This window comes from Hemiscyllium ocellatum, chromosome 15, assembly GCF_020745735.1.
Source record: "Hemiscyllium ocellatum isolate sHemOce1 chromosome 15, sHemOce1.pat.X.cur, whole genome shotgun sequence".
NCBI lineage: Eukaryota > Metazoa > Chordata > Chondrichthyes > Orectolobiformes > Hemiscylliidae > Hemiscyllium > Hemiscyllium ocellatum.
Window position 1 is genome coordinate 39,835,055 of NC_083415.1, and position 25,836 is coordinate 39,860,890.

Consider the following 25,836-nt stretch of genomic DNA (forward strand, 5'->3'; position numbering starts at 1 on the left):
GAGCTAATTAATTGTTTCACCTTATTGATGAAGCAGTGCTAGGAAGAGACAAGGCAAGATTAAGACAACTCTTAATCTTCATTGTAAATGAGGTGATCAGGGACCAAGCTAAGGAGTTGGGTTTCAGTAACACTGACCTTCCTTTCATGTTTAATGTGGCCTTGGCACATTTCACATGAAAGGAGGAGTTGGACCTCTTGTGAGTTTGCCTCCTAAATAGTGTTTCTACCTCACCTTGCAATGTTTATGTTATTTCCCATAACATAAGAAACTAGGTATGAATATCTTGGTATTGAAAAATCCAGCATATATTTATTACAGCTAACTGTTACATACAAATATTGCATTCACAGATACTTTCTATCTTTATTATTACAACAGAGAATACCACGCTTTCAACAAGAGTGCCATGCTTTGAATGATCTCAGGTGAGATCGATACTGAAATGTTTATATCCTCAGCTCATATGTTATGATAAAGAAATAATATCATGAGCATGTCTCTTAAATGTATACTGATAAACTGAACATATGACATAACCCAAAAGAAAAGAGAGTGTCCTTCATCTTGGATTTTTCTCCATTCCCACTGTGCATCATGGATGTGTTCAAGGCAAGTAAGTGGAAGGAGGGGATTAGAGAATCAGTGAAATGAGATAGAGAAAGAATGTTGGGGGGGGGGGGGGGGAGAGATAGGGAATGTGCAAGGCTCAGTATCAGGGTTTATAGACACTCTCCCTTCTTCCCTTCCTCTCTCACATTTACTCTCCGCATCCCTCTATTCTTCTCCCCCATTTCCTCATTATCTCTTTCTTGCTTCATTCCCTCCCTGACTCTTTCCCTCCCTTCCCTGTTCGCTCCCCTCTTCTTCCGTCTATTCCCTTTTTCCCCTTCCGTCCATCCCCTCTCCTCTCCCTGTCTCCTCACTCTCCCTCTCTGACTCTCTCACCCTCTGTCCTTCAGCTGCACATATCCACATCGTTCGCAGCAATGGTTCAGACGTCCATTCAGCCATCATGATTCGGGTCCTCCCAAGGGCCCAGTGCTTGTGTGGAAGGAGAAAGCCTTTCCTTTCAGCTCTGTGCCCATCTCTCACATAAATCTTTGATGAAATCCTTCCACTCCAGATTCCTTTGTTTCACTTCCATTTTCCGGAGACATAGAATGACACATATGTTTACTTATCTGGACAGGGGTTAGTGCATTACGAACAACGCCTTGCCAATTCCTCTATGCAATCATCTCTGAAGCCTCTTGTCGTGGAAAAGGAATGATACCTTTATTCTGTGTATAATACAGAGCATGTGTGGATGGATATGTGCCATTCTGACTTGAGATCACATGGAACTGGAGCCTGGGCCTAAAGAGCTCGAAATAAGTTAAATGTTGTAAAAGTCTTAGGACCCTAGAGCAATGTAGCAATGATGTCACGAAGCTGCTCATCACTGAAAAGAGTAGGCCAAGTTAAAGAAGGGAAAAACAAAATATATGGAAAGCTCGGCTGAAGCTTAAAGTCTAGCTATGTGAATATTGGAAACACATGCAGAGAAGTATGTGGAATAGACCAAATAGCATTAGGCAGTGGAATTTATGGAACAGTTTTTCAATAATGTAACAGAAAGGTAAGAGCCAGGTATAACTCGGAATACAATCTAGTATTTTAACATGGAATAGACAGAGTTATAAAAAGGCCCAAATCTGAAGATGGTTCTTCACCTTGCTTTCTCCTGAACCAATCTATCTTAAACCAAAACTTATGTTTGTGAACATAAAACTGCACAAATAATGCCCCTTTCCAACCACCCTTTTTATTGGTTATATCAAATAAATGTTATTGCTGTCTCTCACAAGGGCATTGACCTCACATTATTATGCCTCTTCCCTTTCTTTGCCTCCTCTTCATGATGTACCTCAACTTCTACACATTGAACATAGAACATTACAGCGCAGTACAGGCCCTTTGGCCTGCTCTGTGAAACCAATCTGAAGCGCATCTCATCTCAACTATTCCATTATCAATACATATGCTACTGACACACCGGACTAACTATTCACCAATTCCCTAGATCTCAAACCACTTTCACATTGTCAGGATGTCTATCCAATACCAAGTCCAGAATAAATTAGAAATAACTACAGTTGAACTTCAGGAAGATTAAATTACTTTTGAAAGTCTTTCTCCCTCCCTAGTGATCACAATTCACTTTGACAGTTGAATATGGTTTTCAGTATCATTTTAAATCTCAAATTGAGCAACCAAGCTCATAGTTGCTCCAACAAAATGTCCCTAATTTACATTTTCACAGGATTAATTGATGTTAGAAGTATCTCTACAGTGACAATTATGTATATTTTCCCTCTCCAGTGAAAAGATTGGATTATCTAAAGGCCAGGAAACTCAGGAAAGACCACAACAACTGGATCTTTCTCCTCCCACTCCAAGTTCCTTTGCAGCCCAGATGAGATATCCTGAATTTACTCACCAGGCAAACAACACAGCCTTTGGGACTCTCAATCCTGGCCACAGAGACCAGTGCCTCTTTTTTCCCACCTCTTGAATGGCTCCCTGTGTTATGGTCAGCTTGCTCATCGTCCCTACAGCCCACACTCTCATCCACATGGGGAGCAAGAATCCTAAACCTGTTAGACAAGCTTAAAGGCTGATGCTTCTTAGCAATATCTCCTGGATCCCTCTACCTGCCTCACTTGTAGTCACACCCTCCAGTCCCTGACCATTGATCAAACCTGAGGTAGTTAAAGTAACAGGGGTGACTAGGAGAAGTGAACACTACAAATGCTGGAGATCAGAATCGAAGAGTGTGGTGCTGGAAAAGCACAGCCAGTCAGGCAACATCCGAGGAGCAGAAGAATCGATGTTTTGAGCATAAGCTCTTCATTAGTAATGAGGGTGACTGCCTTCTGAAGCACAGCGTTCAGGTAACTTTCCCCTTCCCTGATGTGTCACAAAGTTCAAGTGTTAGACTCCAGCTATCAACTCTGAGTTAAGTTCATCAAGCAACCAACACTTGCTATAGATGTATAGAAATTTAGTTAGGCCATACTTGGAATAGTCTGTTGATGGACTTTTGCCTGAAAAGGCGATTGATTATCCTGCTCCTTGGATGCTGCTTGACCTGCTGTGCTTTTCCAGCACCACTTTAGTCTAGACACACTTGAAATATTCTGTTCAGTTGTGGTCACCATGCTACCAGAGGATTTGGATGCTTTGGAGAGGGTACAGATAATATTTACCAAGATGTTGTGTATGGGGGATATCAGCTATAAAGAAAGGTTGGCTAGACTGGGCTTGTTTTCACAGGAAAACAGGAGTTTGAGGGGCAACCTGGCAGAAGGTTATAAGATTGTGAATGGCATAGAGAGAGTGGAAATTATGAGGCTTTTTCCCAGGGTGGAGGGGTCAATGACTAGGGGACACATGTTCATGGTGCTAGGGGAAAAAGTTTAAAAGAGATGTGCAAGGCACATTTTCCACACAAAGAGTGGTGAGTGCCTGGAACGTGCTGCCAGAGGAGGTGGTGGAAGCAGACACAATAGCAGCACTCAAGTAGCACCTGGACGAATACATGAACAGGAAAGGAATAGAGTGACACAGATCCTGTAAGGGAAGACAGTTTTATTATGGAAGGGCAAAATGTGTCAGCGCAGGCTTGGAGGGCTGAAGGGCTGGTTTCTGTGCTGTGCTGTGCAGTATTGTTTATTGTTCTTTGTTCTCAATGTGGTTATTACAAACCACAAAGGGGTTCACCAGCTCTCACATCGTGCAGTTACAATACATTGACTGGTCTGGTGTCTTTATTTTAATTGCTTAGTACTTAATTTGATTTTTAAAATTTCCTATTGGTATCTTAGTTTGTAACCTGTAAATATTTCCCCTATTTACCTCTAGTCTGATGGTAATCACAAATAGATAATAAAATTAGTAGCTATTACCAAGCAAGGAATATACAGTTTTCCTGTGATGTCACTCTTTCAATTATGCTAGGTCCTCTATCCCAGGCTTCAATTTAACTGGAAAAAAGACCTTACAAACTAGGAACCAACAAAACAAGCAAAAAGCAGCTCATCCCGTCTGCACCAAATTCCCATGCTGCCTCCATATTCCCCGAAATATGAACTTACTCCGACTTTATCTCACTCAAGATGTAATTTCTCCTTCGTGACCTCAAATGACTTACTTTATAGAGTAGATGAACTGTTCCTTTGTGCTATAATTGAATATTATTGCTTGGTGAATTGAAGCCATACTCTCTCAAAGCCTATTTTTATCAGTGTCATACATTCATTAATATGCACTGTATGATGTAGCGAATGGTAACAATAAGTTGGATGTTATTGGCACTAACATGAATGATGGTTTGTGAGGAATGATGGGGTTAGTGATATTGTTGTCTCTAGAAACAAGGATGTTGGCAATGGTGATGTAGTCAAAGGAACCTGTAAGGTATAAATAAATCTGGGTGTAAAAGAAATTGTTAAAAGATAGTCATTTCTGACCAGGATCAATTGCTGTTCATTTTGATGGGTAGAACAAACAATTGCTAGATTGTGTATGTGATATATCTAAGATTTTAGTTCTGAAGTATTGTTGTAACATCTGGGTAATCGTTCACACATATGATTTCATTTATCCAGTGCAGCCTGATTCTTATTATAGAAAACACTCCCAAAGAATAACTTTATATGTATATACAAAATGTAAATTGAACTGCTACTAAAAGATATTCCACTGGTTTAGGAACATGTTTCTGTCATCCAGTTTACATCTTTGAGGGGTTTCACTCATTACTTTTAAAATCTACATTTTTGGGGCAGCACGGTGGCTCAGTGATGAGGACTGCTGCCTCACAGCGCCAGGGAGTCAGATTTGATTCCAGCTATGGGTGACTATCTGTGTGATTAGATTAGATTACTTACAGTGTGGAAACAGGCCCTTCGGCCCAACAAGTTCACACCGACCCGCCGAAGCGCAACCCACCCATTCCACTACATTTGCCCCTTACCTAACACTACGGGCAATTTAGCATGGCCAATTCACCTGACCTGCACATCTTTGGACTGTGAGAGGAAACCGGAGCACCCAGAGGAAACCCACGCAGACACGGGGAGAATGTGCAAACTCCACATAGTCAGTTGCCTGAGTCAGGAATTGAACCCGGGTCTCTGGCACTGTGAGGCAGCAGTGCTAACCACTGTGCCACCGTGCTGCCCCACGGTGGAGTTTGCACATTCTCCCGTATATGAATGGGTTTTCACTGGGTGCTCCGGTTTCCTCCCATAGTCCAACGATGTGCATGGTAGGTTAATTGGTCATGCTAAATCACCCTGCAGTGTCCAGGGATGCACAGACTAGGTGGATTAGGCATGGGACACATGGGGCCTGGATGGGATGGTCATCAGAGTGAAAGTGTAGACTTGATGGGCTGAATGATCTGCTTCCATACTATAGGAATTCTATAATTATTCTGTTTGTATAGTCTTCAACAATCAGACTTTTTTAAAAAGAGCAACGTGATATATTATGAGTCAAAAAAATGAATCAATTTAGCTGGCTCTAAGCAGAAGTAAATTGCAAGAGAATTGTTCCAAATTGCCAGCAGAGTCAACTCATAATTGGCTTAAAAGGTTTTCAGCACTTTCACTTACGCTCATTTGTTACAAAACCCTGCAAAACTAGCAAAATGAATTGATAAGGCTATTAAAAAAGCATGCAAGATCCTCATTTAGGGCAAGATGTTATGCCAATGCTTTTTGCGTCACAGGATGCAACTCAGCTTGTGTATTGTGTTCAATTGTGGCTGTGCACTTCAGGAAAATTGGCATACCATTGAAAAGGGTGCTGTGATTTTCTGCCAGGAATGAAAGACTGAAGTTGCAGTCATAAGAATTGTACTTATATAATGCCTTTAGCATGACAAAATGACTCAAAGTGCTTTGTTGGAAGCTAACTAAAGTATTAAGCATCCAAAAGAAGGAAAGAAAGATAGGAAGGAGGAGAAATGTACTGAAAATTTTCAGAATTCAGAGACTTGGCAAGTCATGGTGGCAAGATTAAAATCAGGGACAACATTTTCTCTAAGCTGAAAGGTCATTGGAGCAGCACCGAGTTACAGGGTTGGGTAGGGTTTGAGGCCTGAGAAGAATTTGAAAACAAGGGCGATAATTTTAAAGTTGAGCTGTGGATAGACAAGATAAATTAGGATTGGGTTTCCCATACAACATAGAAAATCAAGGGGACATTTGAATACAGATGTTCAACATTATGGAGGACTTTCAAAGAGTGAATAAGGGAAGACCATGTGGCACAGTAGTGCCTCTGCCTCTGAGCCACAAGGTTTGGGTTCAAGTCCTACCTGCTTCAGAAGTGTGATATAACATCACTGAACAGTCTGATGAGGAAAATATCCAAAGAGTAAATAAGAAAAATGTGTTTCCAGCGATAGGAGGTTCAGTAACCAGAGTGCACAGATTTAAAATATTTAGCAAAAGCACCATTTCTTTTCTGATTTATAATGCACTGTCTGTAAAAGTGATGAAACCCAATTCATTTGCAATTTTCAGAAGGAAGTTGGATATATTCTTGTCAAGGAAGATTGCAGGACAATGGGGAAAGCATAGTGAAATGGGACTTGTTGGATAGTTCTTTCAAATAACCTGTGCCATTGGTATAATGGTACGTTAGTCAAGGCTAAAGGCAGGTGATGGATGAATTATTTGGCATCTTGGGAATGATGAACATTTTCAGTACAATGATAACAGTCTAAGTCAGTGAGCACTCAGGTTCATCTCCATGGCTGGTTACGTGATAACAGCAATTGCACACAAATCACAATCCAAGTACCATTACAGCAACTAAATATTTTATAAACCACAAGGGATATTATGCTATTAATACAAACCTTCTTGTTAAATCACAATAAGAAATGCAAACAGATGCACACCAGATTCCCTGGGAGATGTTTAACTACATTCAAAGTGTGGCAGACTAGCATTTCAGATGATTGCATTTAAAGATTATCCAGGTGAGGTTCACCGTTCAATTTGGCATGATACTTGTTAGTAGCACCATATCAATAAGGCGCAAGAGTGTTACACTGAAAGCCACATGACCAACAGACTTGAGAATGATGAAGATATAGGTTAGATGCCCAGAGAGTTATGGACATACCCTTCAGTACTTTCAAGTAATGATGACCAAAATGGTCATGGTACCCTGTTTCCTACAAAACATTGCATAGTAACAAGTGGACCAGAACAAAGTGGCTTTTCATTAATCTTTGGAAGAGGTGGAAGAAGGGTTACTTTCTGACATTAGCTGCCTTCTTTACAGATATGGATGCCCTAAAATGGCAAAGTTTCAGCTGGTGTTGACACATAAAAAAAAACTAGAAATGAAATCATGAAGTCAACTCCCATCAACAAGGTCATCCTTTCTTTCCTTTGCACAAAACATCCTTTCAACCTTGCACTACATATCTATCCAGTAGATCAAGTTATGTGTCACAACATTTATCCATCAATAAGCTAGCACTCAGAAGCAATGACAGGCAACATATGGAGTTGGCGCATATTAGTTTGATATAGCATTACAAATTAAGAAAGCTTAACAATATTGCATTTTGTCAGATAAACACCCAGGATGTTGATAGCAGGGGTTTCAGTGATAGTGCATTGCCTGGCAATTTTGGGACATGAATGTTACTTGCCACTTTTCATCCCAAGTCTAGATATTGTCCAGATCTTGTTGCATTTGAACATTGACTGCTCCGGTATCTACCGAGCCACAAATGGTGCCGAATATTGCGCAGTCATCGGTGAATATCCTCACTGCTGACTTTATGATGGAGGAAAGGCCATTGATAAAGCAGCTGAAGATGGATGGGACGAGGACACCACCCTGAGGAATTCCTGCAGAGTTGTCCTGGAGCTGAGATGACTGACGTCCAACAACCACAACCATCTTCCTATATGCCAGACGTAACTCTAGTCATCGGAGAGTTTTCCTCTGATTCTCATTGACTCCAGTTTTACTGCATTACAATTTATTCAACTTATACCTTTTTACTGCTTTTGCATGGTGAATTCCATGCTACAGTGAACACACCAAAATTGGAGGTGTTGTGGATAGTGAAGAAGGTTTACAATGGAATCTAGATCAGATCAGCCAATGGGCTGAGAAGTGGCAGATGGAGTTTAATTTAGATAAATACAAAGTGCTGTATTTTGGGAAAGCAAATCTTAGCAGGACTTATACAATTAATGGTAAGGTCCTCGGGAATGTTGCTGAACAAAGAGACCTTGGAGTGCAGGTTCATAGCTCCTTGAAAGTAGAGTCGCAGGTAGATAGGATAGTGAAGAAGGCATTTGGTGTGCTTTCCTTTATTGATCAGAATATTGAGTACAGGAGTTGGGAGGTCATGCTGCAGCTGTACAGGACATTGGTTAGGCCACTATTGGAATATTGCGTGCAACTCAGGTCTCTTTCCTATCGGAAAGCTATTGTGAAATGTGAAAGGTTTCAGAAAAGATTTACAAGGATGTTACTACCAGGATTGGAGGATTTGAGCTATAGGGAGAGGTTGAATAGACTAGGGATGTTTTTTTCTGGAGCGTCGGGGGCTGAGGGGTGACCTTATAGAATTTTGACCTTATAGACCTTATAAAATCATGTGGGGCATGGAAAGGGTAAATAGACAAGGTCTTTTCCCTGAGGTGGGGGAGTCCAGAACTAGAAGACATAGGTTTAGGGTGAGAGGGGAAAGATATAAAAGAGACCTTTTCATGCAGAGGATGGTGAGTGTGTGGAATGCGCTGCCAGAGGAAGTGATGGAGGCCTGTACGATTGCAACATTTAAAAGGCATCTGGATGGGTATATGAATAGGAAGGTTTTGGAGGGATATGGGCCGGATGCTAGCAAATGGGATTATATTAGGATGGGATATCTAGTCAGCATGATTGAGTTGGACTGAAGGGTCTGCTTCCGTGCTGTACATCTCTCTGACTCTGTGACTCTATGACATGCTATTCACATTGTTTTAACCTATGCATCTGGGTTTTTGAGGTCCTGAGAACCCACTAACACTGGCGCTGGGGCAGGCACAGACATCATGAAATGGGCTATTGGGCACTGGGTGATAGATAGTTGATGGCAAAGTGAGAAAGTGGATAGTATGTAAATGGACCTCTCTTGGACCAGTGCCAGGTCACCACCACTATTTGCAACAGGCCAGTTTTGTGTAGATCAATAACATAACATATGACAAAGAATAAGAGATCTGTAAACCTGTTTAAGGCAGCAGACAACATGTGTAACTGTGGTCATTGGTTGTATGGAAATATTTGAGAGACTTGCTGGAAAATCCATGAAGGTGGTTGCCACTCTTTCGATATCAGACTCCTAGTTCCTTGCATCACCAAGTCACTAGAAAGTGAATTGAACTCGTCCATTCTCTATGTAATTGCAGAGAGTTGTTTTAATCCATTCATTGGAGGTGAGTGTCACTAACAAAGCCAGCATTTCTTGCCCATTCCTAATTGCAAATAAGAAGTTGATACTGAGCTGTCTTCTTGAACGACAGGAGTACTTGTGGTGTAGGAACACCCACAATACTGTTAAGGAGCAAGTTTCAGGAGCTTGACCCAGTGACAGTGTCGTCAAAGTGGATACTTCCACAGACCCTGATGAGATGTATCCCAGGCTGTTGCAGGAGGCAAGGGAGGATACTCAATACCGTACAGTAATTTTCAATTCATTTCTAGCCTGACAACTAGAGATTTGTTAACATTGTCCTTCTATGTATTAGAGAGTAGGTTTAGAAGATGCTGTCAAAGGAGACTTGTTGAGTTACTGTAATGTATCTTGTAGATGGATTGCCACTGTGTGTTAGTGAAGGAAGTGAATATTGAAGGTGGTGAATGGGGTGTCAGTCATGTGGAATATTTAATCTTGAATAGTGTTAACCTTTCAAATTAGAGTGGCACTTGCCCAGGCATGTGTAGAGTATTCCATCACACTTCTGTTTTATACCTTGTAAATGGACAGGCTTTGGGCAGACAGGGGATGAGTTACTCACTGCAGGATTCCTAATCTGTGAGCTGCTTTTATAGCCACAGCATTTCTGTAACTGATCCAGTTGTACGGTGAATCCCCAGGAAGATGATAATGGAGAATTCAGTACAGTAATGCTGTTAAATTTAACAGGTAAGTGATTTGATTCTGTTTTGTTGGAGATGGTCATTGCCAGTCACTTGTGTGGCACAAATGTTATTTGCCACTTGAACATTATGCAAGTATTAGCAAAGATCTCCACTTTTGACATTATGATAGGGGGAAGTCATTCATGAAGCAGCTGAAGATGATTGAGTGTAAAACACTACCCTCATGAATCCCTGCAGTGATATCTTAGGACGCAGGTAGCAATCTCCAATAAACTCAACAGTCTTCCTTTTTGATACAACTGACTCCATTCAGTGGTGTGTTTTCACCCAAATTCCCATTGACTCTAATTTTTAAAGGACTCCTTGATGTTGCATTTAGTCAAATGCTGCCCTGACATCAAGGGGAGTTACATTCAGTTTGCTTCTGGATTTCAGTCTTTACTCCATGCGTGGATCAACACTGTAATAAATGTCAAGATTAGAATGGTGCTGGAAAAGCACATCAGGTCAGGCAGCAACCAAGGAACAGGAACGTCGATTTTCCTGCTCCTCAGATGCTGCCTGACCTGACACCACTCTAATTCTTTTTTATATAGATATTTTTATTGAAAATTTAACATGTTTTTACATGTTTACAAAAGAAAACTAAAAAAAACCCAAGTATAAACATTGATATACAGTTAAATCTTAAATAAATAATAACCAAAATCTATCAAACAAGAAAAAAAATACCATAAGAAAAAAAAACAAAACTCAACTAACTACTCATCTAACCTACAACTAACCAGAGTGTATGATTAAAGCTCTTACATTATTCAAGAGAGAAAAAAAAACCCAACAGATAACACAGAAATTGAGCAGTGATATACATGCTCGGAATGTGTTAACATCAGATCACAACAAAACACGTATTCATGCAGGATTCCTCTCCTAAGGGGCCCCGGACCAGCCAGGTTCACCCTCCCAATTAAATTAAGGCCCTTGTTAGGATGACCGGGATATCTGTATTTGTATAATTCAAGAAGGGCTACCATATTTTATGGAGTAATTCGTTTTTTCTCCTGGTGCACCATATTTGTAATGAAGTCAGGGGGAGTATATTCCATAATTATTCTGTGCAAATTCGAATGTCCATAAGGGCCTGCAGCCACCCAGTTTACCAAAATGTTTTTCCTTGCACAGAAAGAGAGAATGGAAAATAATCTCTTCCCTGTCGTAATTTCAGGTGTTCTTTATCCAATAAATGTGTCTCCTATAGGACAGCTATATCGATCCTTTCTTTCTTGAGGTTTTATAATATTCTCCTCCTTTTGATTGATGAATTACTCCCTGTGACATTCCAGGTGCACCATTTAATCGACCCCCTGGGCAAGTCCGAGACCCCCGGGAGAAGAAACCCTATCCAAAACATCCCGAGCATAGAGCATATAAAATTCACAAAAATAAAGGCTCTTTAATACATTCAGATCAATCACCGTGGGCGGCACGGTGGCACAGTGGTTGTGGGCGGCACGGTGGCACAGTGGTTAGCACTGCAGCCTCACAGCGCCTGAGACCCGGGTTCAGTTCCCGACTCAGGTGACCGACTGTGTGGAGTTTGCACATTCTCCCCGTGTCTGCGTGGGTTTCCTCCGGGTGCTCCGGTTTCCTCCCACAGTCCAAAGCCATGCTAAATTGTCCGTTGTGTTAGGTAAGGGGTAAATGTAAGGGTATGGGTGGGTAGCGCTTCGGCGGGTCGGTGTGGACTTGTTGGGCCGAAGGGCCTGTTTCCACACTGTAAGTAATCTAAATAATAAAAAACTATTTCTAAATAAAAAAAATATAAAATGTATTTAAATGGAGGTCTTCCCCCTTATTTCCAGGGGGCATTCACTTCCTTTCCAAAAACCCATCATAACCTCTCCTAACCAGTGTCCCACCCTTGACCCAGGCACCCCACAGTAGGATAAAGAAAATTCAAGTATCCTACTGAGCTAGAACTAAAAGTGAGTACCCTACCCCCCAACCCCCCACCCACACCAACACTTCGATATATTTGGTAATATTAATACCATATATGAACATGACTATAAAATTACAGTGAGGAGAAAGTGAGGTCTGCAGATGCTGGAGATCAGAGCTGAAAATGTGATGCTGGAAAAGCACAGGTCAGGCAGCATCCAAGGAACAGGAAATTCGACGTTTCAGCCATAAACCCTTCATCAGGAATGAGGAAAGTGTGTCCAGCAGGCTAAGATAAAAGGTAGGGAGGAGGGACTTGGGGGAGGGGCGATGGAGATGTGATAGGCGGAAAGAGGTCAAGGTGAGGGCGATAGGCCGGAGAAGGGGTGGGGGCGGAGAGGTCAGGAAGAAGACTGGAGGCTAGGAAGGCGGTGCTGAGTTCGAGGGATTCGACTGAGACAAGGTGGGGGGAGGGGAAATGAGGAAACTGGAGAAATCCGAGTTCATCCCTTGTGGTTGGAGGGTTCCCAGGCGGAAGATGAGGCGCTCCCCCTCCAACCGTCGCGCTGCCATGGTCCGGCGAAGGAGGAGTCCAAGGACCCGCATGTCCTTGGCGGAGGGGGAGGGGGAGTTAAAGTGTTGAGCCACAGGGTGGTTGGGTTGGTTGGTCTGGGTGTCCCAGAGATGTTCTCTGAAAGTTCTACAAGCAGGCGGCCTGTCTCACCAATATAGAGGAGGCCACATCGGGTGCAGTGGATGCAATAGATGAAGTGTGCGGAGGTGCAGGTGAATTTGTGGCGGATATGGAAGGATCCCTTGGGGCCTTGGAGAGAAGTAAGGGAGGAGGTGTGGGTGCAAGTTTTGCATTTCTTGCGGTTGCAGGGGAAGGTGCCGGGAGTGGAGGTTGGGTTGGTGGGGCGTGTGGACCTGACGAGGGACTCACGGAGGGAGTGGTCTTTTCGGAACGCCGATAGGGGAGGGGAGGAAAATATATCCCTGCTGGTGGGGTCCGTTTGGAAGTGGCGGAAATGACAGTGGATGATACGCTATATATGGAGGTTGGTGGGGTGTAGGTAAGAACCAGTGGGGTTCTGTCCTGGTGGCAGTTGGAGGGGCGGGGCTCAACGGCGGAGGAGCGGGAAGTGGAGGAGATGCGGTGGAGGGCATCGTCAATCACATCTGGGGGGAATCTGCGGTCCTTGAAGAAGGAGGCCATCTGGCTGTACGGTATTGGAACTGGTCCTCCTGGGAGCAGATGCGACGGAGACGAAGGAATTGGGAATATGGGATGGTGGTTTTACAGGGGGCAGGGTGGGAGGAGGTGTAGTCTAGGTAGCTGTGGGAGTTGGTCGGTTTATAGTAGATGTCAGTGTTGATTCGGTCGCCCGAGATAGAAATGGAAAGGTCTAGGAAGGGGAGGGAGGTGTCTGAGACGGTCCAGGTAAATTTGAGGTCGGGGTGGAAGGTGTTGGTAAAGTGGATGAACCTATATATATATAAAAAGGGGGGAAAAATTGCTAAGTAAAGAATGAATAAATAAACCCCTCTTCCTACCCCCCGGTGATAATATTAAACAGGAAAAAAAAGGGGTTAAACCAGGGTGGGGGGAGGGTAAAACAACATTAATAGACTCAGACTTGCTGAGTCGCCACCATCTTGGATACCCCATTCTAATCTTGACTCTAATCTCCAGCATCAGCGTTATCCACTTCTGCCACTGTAATAAATGTGCCTGGCAGATTTGTCAGTATTAAACTAAGTTGCTCATGGATCTCCAGCATTTCTTTTCTCGACATCTCTTCTCAATAGAGTGGAAAATGGAGAGTACTTCACATTGCTGTAACCCTCTCCTCCACTTGATGTGGACTCTCCACAGTTGTCTAGCCACCACTGTCTGCTCACACTCGGGTGAGTTGTAAATTGCTCAGTGAAAACATTGCTAACCGTCTAAGTGGATCTGCTGAGGTAAGTTAACTGCAAATGGCACTTTTTTTATTCATCTGTTTTCTCATTCTTCACAGGATGAGGGTGTCGCTGGCTTGGCAGCATTTATTGCCCACTCTAATTGCCCAGAGGGCAGTTAAGGGTCAACCATGTAGGCCAGACCAGGTAAGGATGGCAACCTCCTTCCCTGAAGGTCATTAGTGATCCAGATGGGTTTTTCCAACAATCAACAATAGATTCATGGTCATCATTAGACTCTTAATTCCAGATTTTTACTGAATTCAAATTCCACTGTTTGCCATGGTGGGACCCAAACTCAGATCCCCAGAACATTACCTGGATCTCTGATTAACAGTACAGTAATAATACCACTAGGCCATCACCTCCCCCTTTGCAGGACATGCCGTACTTGTGAAAATGAAAAGCTGGGAACCACTTTTGGAGATGGGTGGAGAGTATGCAGTGAGTTACTTTTTCTGGGGTCAATTGTAGGATCAAAGATTTTCTTAATATGTCAATGACATACATAGAGTTACTCAGGGAACAACTTCAAAATTTGTTGATTATACCAAACTTAGAAGGATCTTGAACTATGAGGAGAATTATGTCGCAAGCCTAGTGAAACAGGTAGACATATGGCAGATTAAATTTAATGCTGAGTACAATGAAATGATGTATTTTGATAAGAAAAATGTGAAGGGATAATATAAATGAAGCTCACAATCCAAAACGAGGCCCAGGAGCTGAGGAATCTGGGGACAATCATATGTAAATTGACAAAAGTCACAGGGCAGGTTGAGAAAGTGGTTAAAAAGCAAACAGTATCTTGGGCTTTACAAATAGAGGTAAAGAATTTAAAAAGCAAGGAAGTTATAGCAAACCTTTATGAAATGCTACTTCATCCCCAACGAGATTCTGTTCAATTCTGGGCACCTCACTTTAGAAATCAATAGTGTGATGCTGGAAAAGCACAGCAGGTTAGGCAGCATCTGAGGAGCAGGAGAATCAACGTTTCGGGCATAAGTCCTTCATCAGGAACCCTGAGAAGGGATCATGCCCAAAAACGTCGATTCTCCTGCTCCTCGGATGCTGCCTGACCTGCTGTGCTTTTCCAGCATCACACTCTTGAATCTGATCTCCAGCATCTGCAGTTCTCACTTTCTCCTTTTTTTTATCCACTCTTTAGAAAGTTTGCAAAAGCATTGGAATAAGTATAGGAAACAATTATGAGAATAATTCTGAGGATAAAAGATTTTTTATGCAGATAGATTAAAGAAACTAGCACTGCTCTCCATGGAGGAGAACATTTTGACAGCTGATTTGACCAAGATTTTCAAAATCATGAGGTGTCTAGAAAAAATAAAAGAGAGAAAGAATTCCCATTGACACAAAGATCAAAAAATAGAGGACACCATTTTAAGATGAATGGCAAAGAATCAAAAGTGACATGACCAACCTGTTGGTATTTGGAATTCACTGCCTGAGGGTTTGATAAAGGTATATTCATTTATGACTTTCAAAAAGTAATTGGATCAGTATTTAACAATAAAATATTTGTAGTTCTACAAGGATAAGAAGAGAAGTGGAAATAGCTGAGTTTCTATTTCAGAATTACAATTTATATGAAGGGCTAAATGTCACTCTTCTGTGTTGCAGTATAAAAGTTTTTTACTGATAATCTCCTCTTAGTAGTGCTACCCCAAAGTTTAATTACCATCCAAAGAAATATAAGTTTCTATTTTAAGGGTACTTGTCATGATACTCTTTAGATGTTTTTTGAATTGGTTGGAGTTAAACAAAGGGTAGTTAGTAAAGGCCAATTAGATACTCTCCTTTAACCTTCTCTGCTGCAAAGAAAAAAAACCAAGCTTATTTAGTCTCACTTCATAGCTAAGATACTCCATCCCAGGCAACATCCTGGTGAATCTCCTCTGCATCCCCTCCAATGCAAGCACATTCTTTCTGTAGTATGGTGACCAGAACTGCACATAGCACTTCAGCTGTGGCCTAACCAAAGTTCTGTACAGCTCCGACATTATTCCTGATGAAGGGCTTATGCTCGAAACGTCGAATTCTCTATTCCTGAGATGCTGCCTAACCTACTGTGCTTTGACCAGCAACACATTTGCAGCTTATAATCTATGTCACAAGTGATAAAGGTAGGTGACCCTTATGCCTTCTTTAACTAAATTATCCTGCCACCATCAGGGATCTGAGGACACGCCACCTGAGATCCTTCTGTTCCTATGAGCTTCCTACAGTCTTGCCATTCACTGAGTAGTACCTTATCTACTTCCTTCTGCTAAAGTGCAGCACCTTACATTTATCAGGGTTAAATTAAATCTGCCATGAACTGTCCATCTGAACAATGTGTTTATAACCTCCTGTAACCTTATACTTTCCTGTTCACTGTCAACATCAAGCCAATCTTTGTGTCATCTGCAAACTCATCATGACCCCTTTTCCACCCACATTTTCAGCTGCATCATTTATAATACCACAAACAATAAGGGACGCAGTGCTGATCGCTGTGGTATGCCCGACACACCGAGCCCCAGACACACAAACAGTTTCATTCAAGACTATTACATATAAGCAGCTACACTGGCCCAGAATTTTCTGGAATATTGACATTGTAAAATCTACTTTATGTCTGAAAAGAAATAAATTATGGCAAAAATACTTACGACATTTCTTCAGACATGCATGCCATTCTGTTGTTGTTCTTACTGAAATGATAAAATAGTAAAATATTATAAATTTCCTAAATTATGCTGAATTATTTCACTGATACCATGGTAAATGTCAAATAGTGCTGGTGACTGATTGATGCCTGTGGAGGGCACTGATGCATAGAACGATCAGCTGTTCAATTTATCATTTTTCACACAAAATTGTAGGAAATTGCTATTGCTACCTGCTGGCAGCATGGTAAATTAGTCACCATTTTATTATTGGTTTACATCTTAATAAATGAGTTCTAAATTTGCCTTGTGGCTTTAATATTTAAAATCTGATCTCAATGTCAAGAAGAAAAGACTTGATTTTCCCTTTCAAGTTTAAATGGCTAAATGAGAATTATCAAGGCAAGTACCATATTTTCAGAGATCAGCAATCCCTCACCACAATAACTTGTATCCTTCTTAAAATGAGTGAGGAGGCTACTGACTCTGACAGGCCCTGCAGCTAAAATAGCAATCAGATGTGATAATTGAAATTTCATATCTGTTTACAGATGTGAAAATATATTTACAATGATGCGCTCTCGGAGCCTTTTTTACCCTCTGACTAGGTCTAGATGCAGTCCCATGTCCACAGCTAGAGTGGAGGAAGCCTATTTGTAGTGGACCTTGTTAGCTGGCTGATTTGGGTGGATAATCAGAAGCATTGTGGATGATCAACATAGCTAGTGGGTTCAGACAAGTTGAGAGTGTTATTGTCCAAATATAGGCTCACTCTGCAGCCCCTAAAAAGTTAGGGATCACACAGAAAGTGCAGGTGGAGAGGCCTGGCAACTCTGAAGTGCCCTGAGTGGAAACTTGCAGATGGCCTGTTTGTGGTTGCTCCTCCGTGTAACTGCCCGCTGGCAAAGTTGTGTCCGCTTGGAAGGAAAAGGCACCCAGGAGTGAATTTGAATTCCCTCATCCCTCTCTTGCTTTGCCACTGGTGCTGGGTTCCAACAGCTAGAATGATGGAGTGCAGGTCTGGGTGCATTTCACAGAATCCCTACAATGTGGAAGCAGGCCATTTGGCCCATCTAATCCACACTAACTATCCAAAGAGCATCCCAACCAGACCCATCCCCTACCCTGTATACCTGCATTTTCCATGGCTAGTCCATCTAGCCTACAGGGCAATTTAGCCTGGCCAATCCACCGTAGCTACACCTTTTTGGACTGTGGGAGAAAACCGGAGCACCCAGAGGAAACCCATGCGGACACAGAGAGAATGTGAAAACTCCACACAGACAGTCGCCAGAGGCTGAAATCGAACCCAGATCCTTGATGCTGTGAGGCAGCAGTGCTAACCACTGAGCTACTGTACCACCCCTAAGCCACTGAGTGTTTTGCTGGACCTGACTCTCCATGACAGGCACCAAACTGTCCATGGGGATAACCAAACATTCACATGCTGGACCAACACAGTACTGGTAATGTTGGTAAACTTATCCAACTTTCGTCTAAATTAATGGAGTGCCTCTGACGTACCTGCCTGCTGCCCCTGTGATTTTCTGTACATTTGAGTAAAGTCATTATTGACTGCCACATTGGGGTTATCTTCTGTCTGGCACTGAGCAGGTGCTTTGTCTCCTGCCGCCCTTTGTGTGCCAGTGATCTTGGGATTTTCGTCTTGAACAGCTGCAGTGATGTGCTCACAAGATTGTGATTCTGAGTCTAATCTAGAAAAAGAACATACTGAGGTGAGGGTGCAGGTGAAGGGGTCTCATCTGTGCATCTTCTGTGGTTTCTTCCACAGATGGTGTAGGAGAAGCTGATGGTCTGAAGACACGTCTTCCTCATGGAGGCTGCTGTCTAGCTGCTATTGGTCCTGCAAAAGAGAAATAGGGGTAGAAACTTGAGCATCTTAAGATTAAGCTAACACCAGCATTAATAGGACAGCAATGTAGCATAACACAATGAATCCTACCAGGGCATCTCAGAAGGTGTCAGCCTCACCACGAGCAATCTCTATCCTCTCAGAAATTCTCGAGGATCATGGTTAGGGTGCCAAGGAGTTGAATATTGGACACATCAGCACCCATCTTTCACCTGTTGGCTCACTGATATGTTTTCTCTTGCAAAGAGACAAAAGACAGGATTGAGTGAGGTGAAATTGAATGGAAGATCTGTTAGTGGGGCTACAGGATGCGCAGAGATAGTGAGGTGTTCTGAATGAGTGAGCAGGACAAGCAGGGTTAGTGGTTTATGAGGCTGGAATCAGTGAGAGTGGTGGACTGGAGATACTGCATGAAATAGTGCGAGCTGTAACCATTTGCCTTGGTGATGTTACTGCACAGTGGCAGAGTTTGTGGGTATGAGGAAGCAGAGAGAAAGTAGTGGCATGTACCTTTGTGGAGTGCAGAGGTTCATTAACTTTCTACAGCATTGCTGTGTGTTTCTTATGGGCTGGGAAGTGGCACTGACCCAGGTTCCTATCTGGGTCCAGGCTGACTGTGTCTAATGCCATGGCTTTGATGGTTAACAGGAGAGAGTATGACCCTGTTCTCCAATGTGCCAGCAAATCAGGTCCCTTTCTTTGAGTAAAGTGCCAACTTCCCTTTCTGCAACATCTTGTTCACAAAAATCATGGAATAGTTAGCTAAGGACAATTCCTGGCTAGCAACATTGGGAGTGACGAGTTGGAATTTAAATATGAGGCATTTAGTGTGAACATAAATGGCACAAGTCCTAGCAGCTGTGAGCACCTCTGCCTCTCCTGTTACATGATTGAATAGGAAGGGTGCCAAAGAGCCTACAAATATAATTAATCGTGAGCAGCAGAAGCTTGCAAAAATTACCAGGGCCATGGTGGAAAATTTGGCTCAATGTTACTATACTTAGTTACTTTTGATACTTTCACTAAGTAGAAGAGAAGGCTGATGGAAGTATTGCTGTAGATGTACATAAGGACTTTTTGAAAAGTACTATATAACAGATTTACCTGAGGAGTAGAAGCATATGGTATAGTAAACTCATGTGGTAAATCATTGGCCGAGGGACAGAGGAGGGAATATGGTGAACAGATTTTTTTTGGACTTCTTATTATATAAAACTGAATTGGACTTAGCTACAGAATCAGCATGAATGTTTGAGGGTGATTTAAAATCTGTAATAAATAGTGCGGAAGGTGGTAGCAGATTTCACAAGAACTGGGTTTAAATTTATCCAGCTGTGCTGGAGGACTGGAGGTTGCCTAATGTTGTGCCTTCAATAAGAAAGGCTGTAAGGAGAAACCTGGAAACTATAGACCAGTGAGTCTGACATCAGTAGTGGGTAAGTTGGTGTCGGGATTCTGAGAGTTACGATTTACAGGCATTTGGAGAGGCAAGAACTGATTAGGGATAGTCAGCATGGCTTTGCGAGTGGGAAATCCTGTCTCACAAACATGACTTCAGTTTTTTGAGGACGTAACAAAAAAGATTGATGAGGGCAGAGCAGTAGACATTGTCTACATGGACCTTAGTAAAGCCTTTGACAAGATTCCACATAGTAGGCTGATTAATAAAGTTCAATCACATTGGATTCAGGGAGAGCCTGCCAATTGAATACAAAATTGGCTTGATTGTAAGAGACAGAGGATGGAGATGGAGGGGTGTTTTTCAGACTGGAGGCCTGTGACCAATGGTGTTCTGCAGAGATCCACTGTAGTTTGCAATTTATATAAATGATTTGGATGAGAATTTAGAGGCATGATTAGTAAGTTTGAGGTGACACAAAATTGCAATAGTGAAGAAAATTATCTAAGATTACAAAAGGATTTGAATAATTGGATCAATGGGCTGAGGAGTGGCAGATGGAGGTTAATTTGGATAAATACAAGGTTATTGCATCTTGGTAAAACAAAGAAGGCAGGACTTATATACTTATTGGTATGGCCCTGGGTAGTGTTTTTGAACAGAGAGACCAAGAGGTTCAGGTACATTGTTCTTTGCAAATTGCATCACAGGTAGACAGAATAGGTAAGAATGCATTTAAATGCTTACCTTCATTACTCAGACTATTGAGGATAGGAGTTGGGATGTCATACTGAAATTGTACAAGATGTTGATGAGGCCATCTGTGGAGTATTGTGTACAGTGCTGGTCACCCTGCTATAGGAAGGATTTCATTAAATTGATTTACCAGGATGTTGCTGGGACTGCATGGGTTATAAGGAAAGGCTCGATAGGCTGGGACAGTTTTCACCACAGCATGGAAGGTTGAGGATGACCTTATAGAGGTTCATAAAAACCTAAGGGACATATATAATTTGAACTGCTAAGGCCTTTCCCTTGTGTGTGGGGGACAATTTCAAAATAGGGGGCATGTTTCCAAGATGAGAGGAAAAAGATTTAAAAGAGGCCTCGGGGCAATGTTTTCACTCAGACAGTGGTTCATATGTCGAATGAACTGCCAGAGGAAATGGTAGATAAAAGTACAGTTACAACATTTAAAAGACATTTGGACAGGTACTTGGATTGGAAAGAGTTAAAAGGATATGGGCCAAAATGGGGCTAGCTTAGTTTAGGAAACTTGGTTGGCATGGATGGGTTCGACTGAAGGATCTGCTTCCATGCTGTACGACACTTATACTCTAAATGACAAGAAAGAATAGTCATAAATGGGTTTCAGCAATTTCAATGGATTTCTTAGTGAGAATAAATAAATAGATAAATGTTTTAAATTGTTACAATCATGCTCATGATTGCAATAGGCTTGGCTAATTTAAGACATAAAAATTGCATTGTTCAGTGGGTATTCAACTCTGAAGGTCATTCTGTGATAATGCACACTTCATTAATGTGAATTTGGTATAAAATGATTGAAGAACTGGGGACGTTGTTTCTAAACAGCAAACTTTTAAAGCATGTATTGATTATAATTAGATGGGTTGGTGTTTGTCCAATGTGTGCAGGAGGGTTTCCTGACACAATATGTAGACAGGCCAACAAGAGGTGAGGCTATACTGGATTTGGTTCTAGGTAATGAACCAGGCCAGGTGTTAGACTTGGAGGTAGGTGAGCACTTCGGGGACAGTGACCACAACTCGGTGACTTTTACTTTAGTGATGGAGAGGGATAAGTGTGCACTGCAGGGCAAGAGTTATAGCTGGGGGCAGGGAAATTATGATGCGGTGAGGCATGACTTAGGATGTGTGGATTGGAAAAACAGGCTTCAAGAGAAGAATACTAATGATATGTGGAGATTGTTCAAGGAACAGCTACTGAGTGTCCTTGATAAGTATGTACCAGTCAGGCATGGAGTTAAGGGTCTTGTGAGGGAGCCGTGGTTTAATAAGGAATTGGAATCCCTTGTGAAAGGGAAGAAGGTGGCATATGTAAAGATGAGGCGTGAAGGTTCAGTTGGGGCGATTGAGAGTTATAAGGTAGCCAGGAAGGATCTAAAGAGAGAGCTAAGAGCAGCGAGAAGGGGACATGAAAAGTCCTTAGCTGGTAGGATTAGGGAAAATCCAAAGGCTTTCTGTAGGTATGTCAGGAATAAAAGGATGACTAGGGTAGGTATCGGTCCAGTCAAGGATAGTAGTGGGAAGTTGTGTGTGGAGGCGGAGGAGATTGGAGAGACACTAAATCAATACTTTTCGTCAGTATTCACTCAGGAACAGGACACTGTTGCTGGTGTGAATATTGAGTCACAAGTGATTAGAATGGATGGCATTGAAGTATGTAGGGAAGAGGTTTTGGGAATACTGGAAAGGATGAAAATAGATAAGTCTCCTGGGCCTGATGGCATTTATCCTAGGATCCTCTGGGAAGCTAGGGAGGAGATAGCAGAGCCATTGGCCTGGATTTTTATGTTGTCATTGTCAACGGGAATAGTACCAGAAGACTGGAGGATGGCGAATGTGGTCCCCTTGTTCAAGAAGGGGAGTAGGGATAGCCCGAGTAACTATAGGCCAGTGAGTCTGACTTCTGTGGTGGGCAAAGTCTTAGAGAGAATTGTAAGGGATAAGATTTATGAACATCTGGATAGGAATAACGTGATCAAGGATAGTCAGCATGGTTTTGTGAAGGGCAGGTTGTGCCTCACAAACCTTATTGAGTTCTTTGAGCAGGTGACTAAGGAGGTGGACGAGGGTAAAGCAGTAGATGTTGTGTATATGGATTTTAGTAAGGCGTTCGATAAGGTACCCCATGGTAGGCTAATGCAAAAACTACGGAGGTATGGCATTGAGGGTGCATTAGAGGTTTGGATTAGAAATTGGCTGGCTGGAAGGAGACAGAGGGTAGTAGTTGATGGTATAGGTTCATCTTGGAGTGCAGTTACTAGCGGTGTACCTCAAGGATCTGTTTTGGGACCATTGCTTTTTGTTATCTTTATAAATGATCTAGAGGAAGGGCTTGAAAGCTGGGTGAGTAAGTTTGCGGATGACACAAAAGTCGGTGGAGTTGTGGATAGTGAGGAAGGATGTGGCAGGTTACAGCGGGATATAGATAAGTTGCAAAGCTGGGCAGAAAGGTGGCAAATGGAATTCAATGTAGCTAAGTGTGAAGTCATTCACTTTGGTAGGAGTAACAAGAAGATGGATTACTGGGCTAATGGTAGGCTACTTGGTAGTGTGGATGAGCAGAGGGATCTTGGTGTCCATGTACACAGATCTCTGAAAGTTGCCACCCAGGTAAATAGTGCTGTGAGGAAGGCATATGGTGTACTGGGCTTTATTGGCAGAGGAATTGAGTTCCGGAGTCCTGAGGTCATGTTGCAGTTGTATAAGACTCTGGTGCGGCCTCATCTGGAGTATTGTGTGCAGTTTTGGTCGCCATACTATAGGAAGGATGTGGAGGCATTGGAACGAGTGCAGAGGAGGTTTACCAGGATGTTGCCTGGTATGGTAGGAAAATCGTATGAGTAAAGACTGAGGCACTTGGGGCTGTTCTCATTGGAGAAAAGAAGGTTTAGGGGAGATTTGATAGAGGTGTACAAGATGATTAGGGGTTTAGATAGGGTAGACACTGAGAACCTTTTACCGCTAATGGAGTCAGCTGTTACAAGGGGACACAGCTTTAAATTAAGGGGTGGAAGGTATAGGACAGATGTTAGGAGTAGATTCTTTACACAGCGGGTTGTGAGTTCATGGAATGCCCTGCCAGTAGCAGTGGTGAACTCTCCCTCTTTATGGTCATTTAAGCGGGCATTGGATAGGCATTTGGAAGTTATTGGGCTAGTGTAGGTTAGGTAGGATTCGGTCGGCGCAACATTGAGGGCCGAAGGGCCTGTACTGCGCTGTATTTTTCTATGTTCTATGTTCTATGTAATAATGCAATTCTGGCCCCATTATTTTAAATGGTGCTGCTATTACATACTTTTCTAACAACACAGAATTGTATGAGAATGGAGCTATTGACTTGTAGTAGAACCGACTGTATTGAGAGATGAATCCTTATACTAGAAGCTCTTTATCATTCATTACAATTATTATTTAGCCTAAGCATTTTTGCTGGAAAAGCACAGCAGGTCAGGCAGATCCAAGGAGTAGGAGAATTGACATTTCGGGCATGAGCCCTTCTTCAGGAATGAGGAAAGTGTGCCCATAAGATAAAAGGTAGGGAGGAGGGACTTGGGGGAGGGGCGTTGGAAATGTGATAGGTGGAAGGGGGTTAAGGTGAGGGTGATAGGCCAGAGTGGGGGTGGGGGCGGAGAGGTCAGGAAGAAGATTGCAGGTTAAGAAGGTAGTGTAGAGTTCAAAGGTTGGGACTGAGACAAGGTGGGGGAGGGGGAAATGAGGAAACTGGAGAAATCTGAGTTCATCCCTTGTGGTTGGAGGGTTCCTAGGCAGAAGATGAGGTGCTCTTCCTCCAGCTGTTGTGTTGCTATGGTCTGGCGATGGAGGAGTCCAAGGACCTGCATGTCCTTGGTGGAGTGGGAGGGGGAGTTGAAGTGTTGAGCCACGGGGCGGTTGGATTGGTTGGTCCGGGTGTCCCAGAGGTGTTCTCTAAAATGTTCCGCAAGTAGGTGGCCTGTCTCCCCAATATAGAGGAGGCCAGATCGAGTGCAGAGGATGCAGTAAATGATGTGTGCAGAGCTGCACGTGAATTTGTGGTGGATATGGAAGGATCCCTTGGGGCCTTGGAGCGAAGCAAGGGGGGAGGTGTGGGCGCAAGTTTTGCATTTCTTGCGGTTGCAGGGGAAGGTGCCAGGAGTGGAGATTGGGTTGGTGGGGAGTGTGGATCTGATGAGGGAGTCACGGAGGGAGTGGTCTTTTCGGAACACTGATAGGGGAGGGGAGGGAAATATATCCCTGGTGGTGGGGTCCATTTGGAGGTGGCGGAAATGATGACAGATGATACGATGTATCAGGAGTTTGGTGGGGTGGTAGGTGAGAACCAGTGGGGTTCTGTCCTGGTGGCGATTGGAGGGGCGGGGCACAAGGGCGGAGGAGCGGGAAGTGGAGGAGATGTGGTGGAGAGCATCGTTGATCACTTCTGGGGGGAAATTGTGGTCTTTGAAGAAGGAGGTCATCTGGGTTGTTCGGTATTGGAACTGGTCCTCCTGGGAGCAGATGCAGCAGAGATGAAGGAATTGGGAATATGGGATGGTGTTTTTACAGGGGGCAGGGTGGGAGGAGGTGTAGTCTAGGTAGCTGTGGGAGTCGGTCGGTTTATAGTAAATGCCCGTGTTGATTCGGTTGCCTGAGGTAGAAATGGAGAGGTCTAGGAAGGGGACAGAGGAGTCTGAGACGGTCCAGGTAAATTTGAGGTTGGGGTGGAAGGTGTTGGTCAAGTGGATGAACTGTTCAATCTCCTCGAGGGAGCACAAGGTAGCGCCGATACAGTCATCGATGTAGCGGAGGAAAAGGTGAGGGTTGGTGCCAGTGTAGCTGCGGAAGATGGACTGTTCCACATATCCTACGAAGAGGCAGGCATAGCCCATGCGGGTGCCCATGGCTACGCCTTTGGTTTGGAAGAAGTGGGAGGATTGGAAAGAGAAGTTGTTCAGAGTGAGGACCAGTTCAGTCAGTCGAAGGAGGGTGTCAGTGGAAGGGTACTGGTTGGTACAGCGGGAAAGAAAGAAGCGGTCCGTTTGGAGGTGGCGGAAATGACGACGGATGATACGATGT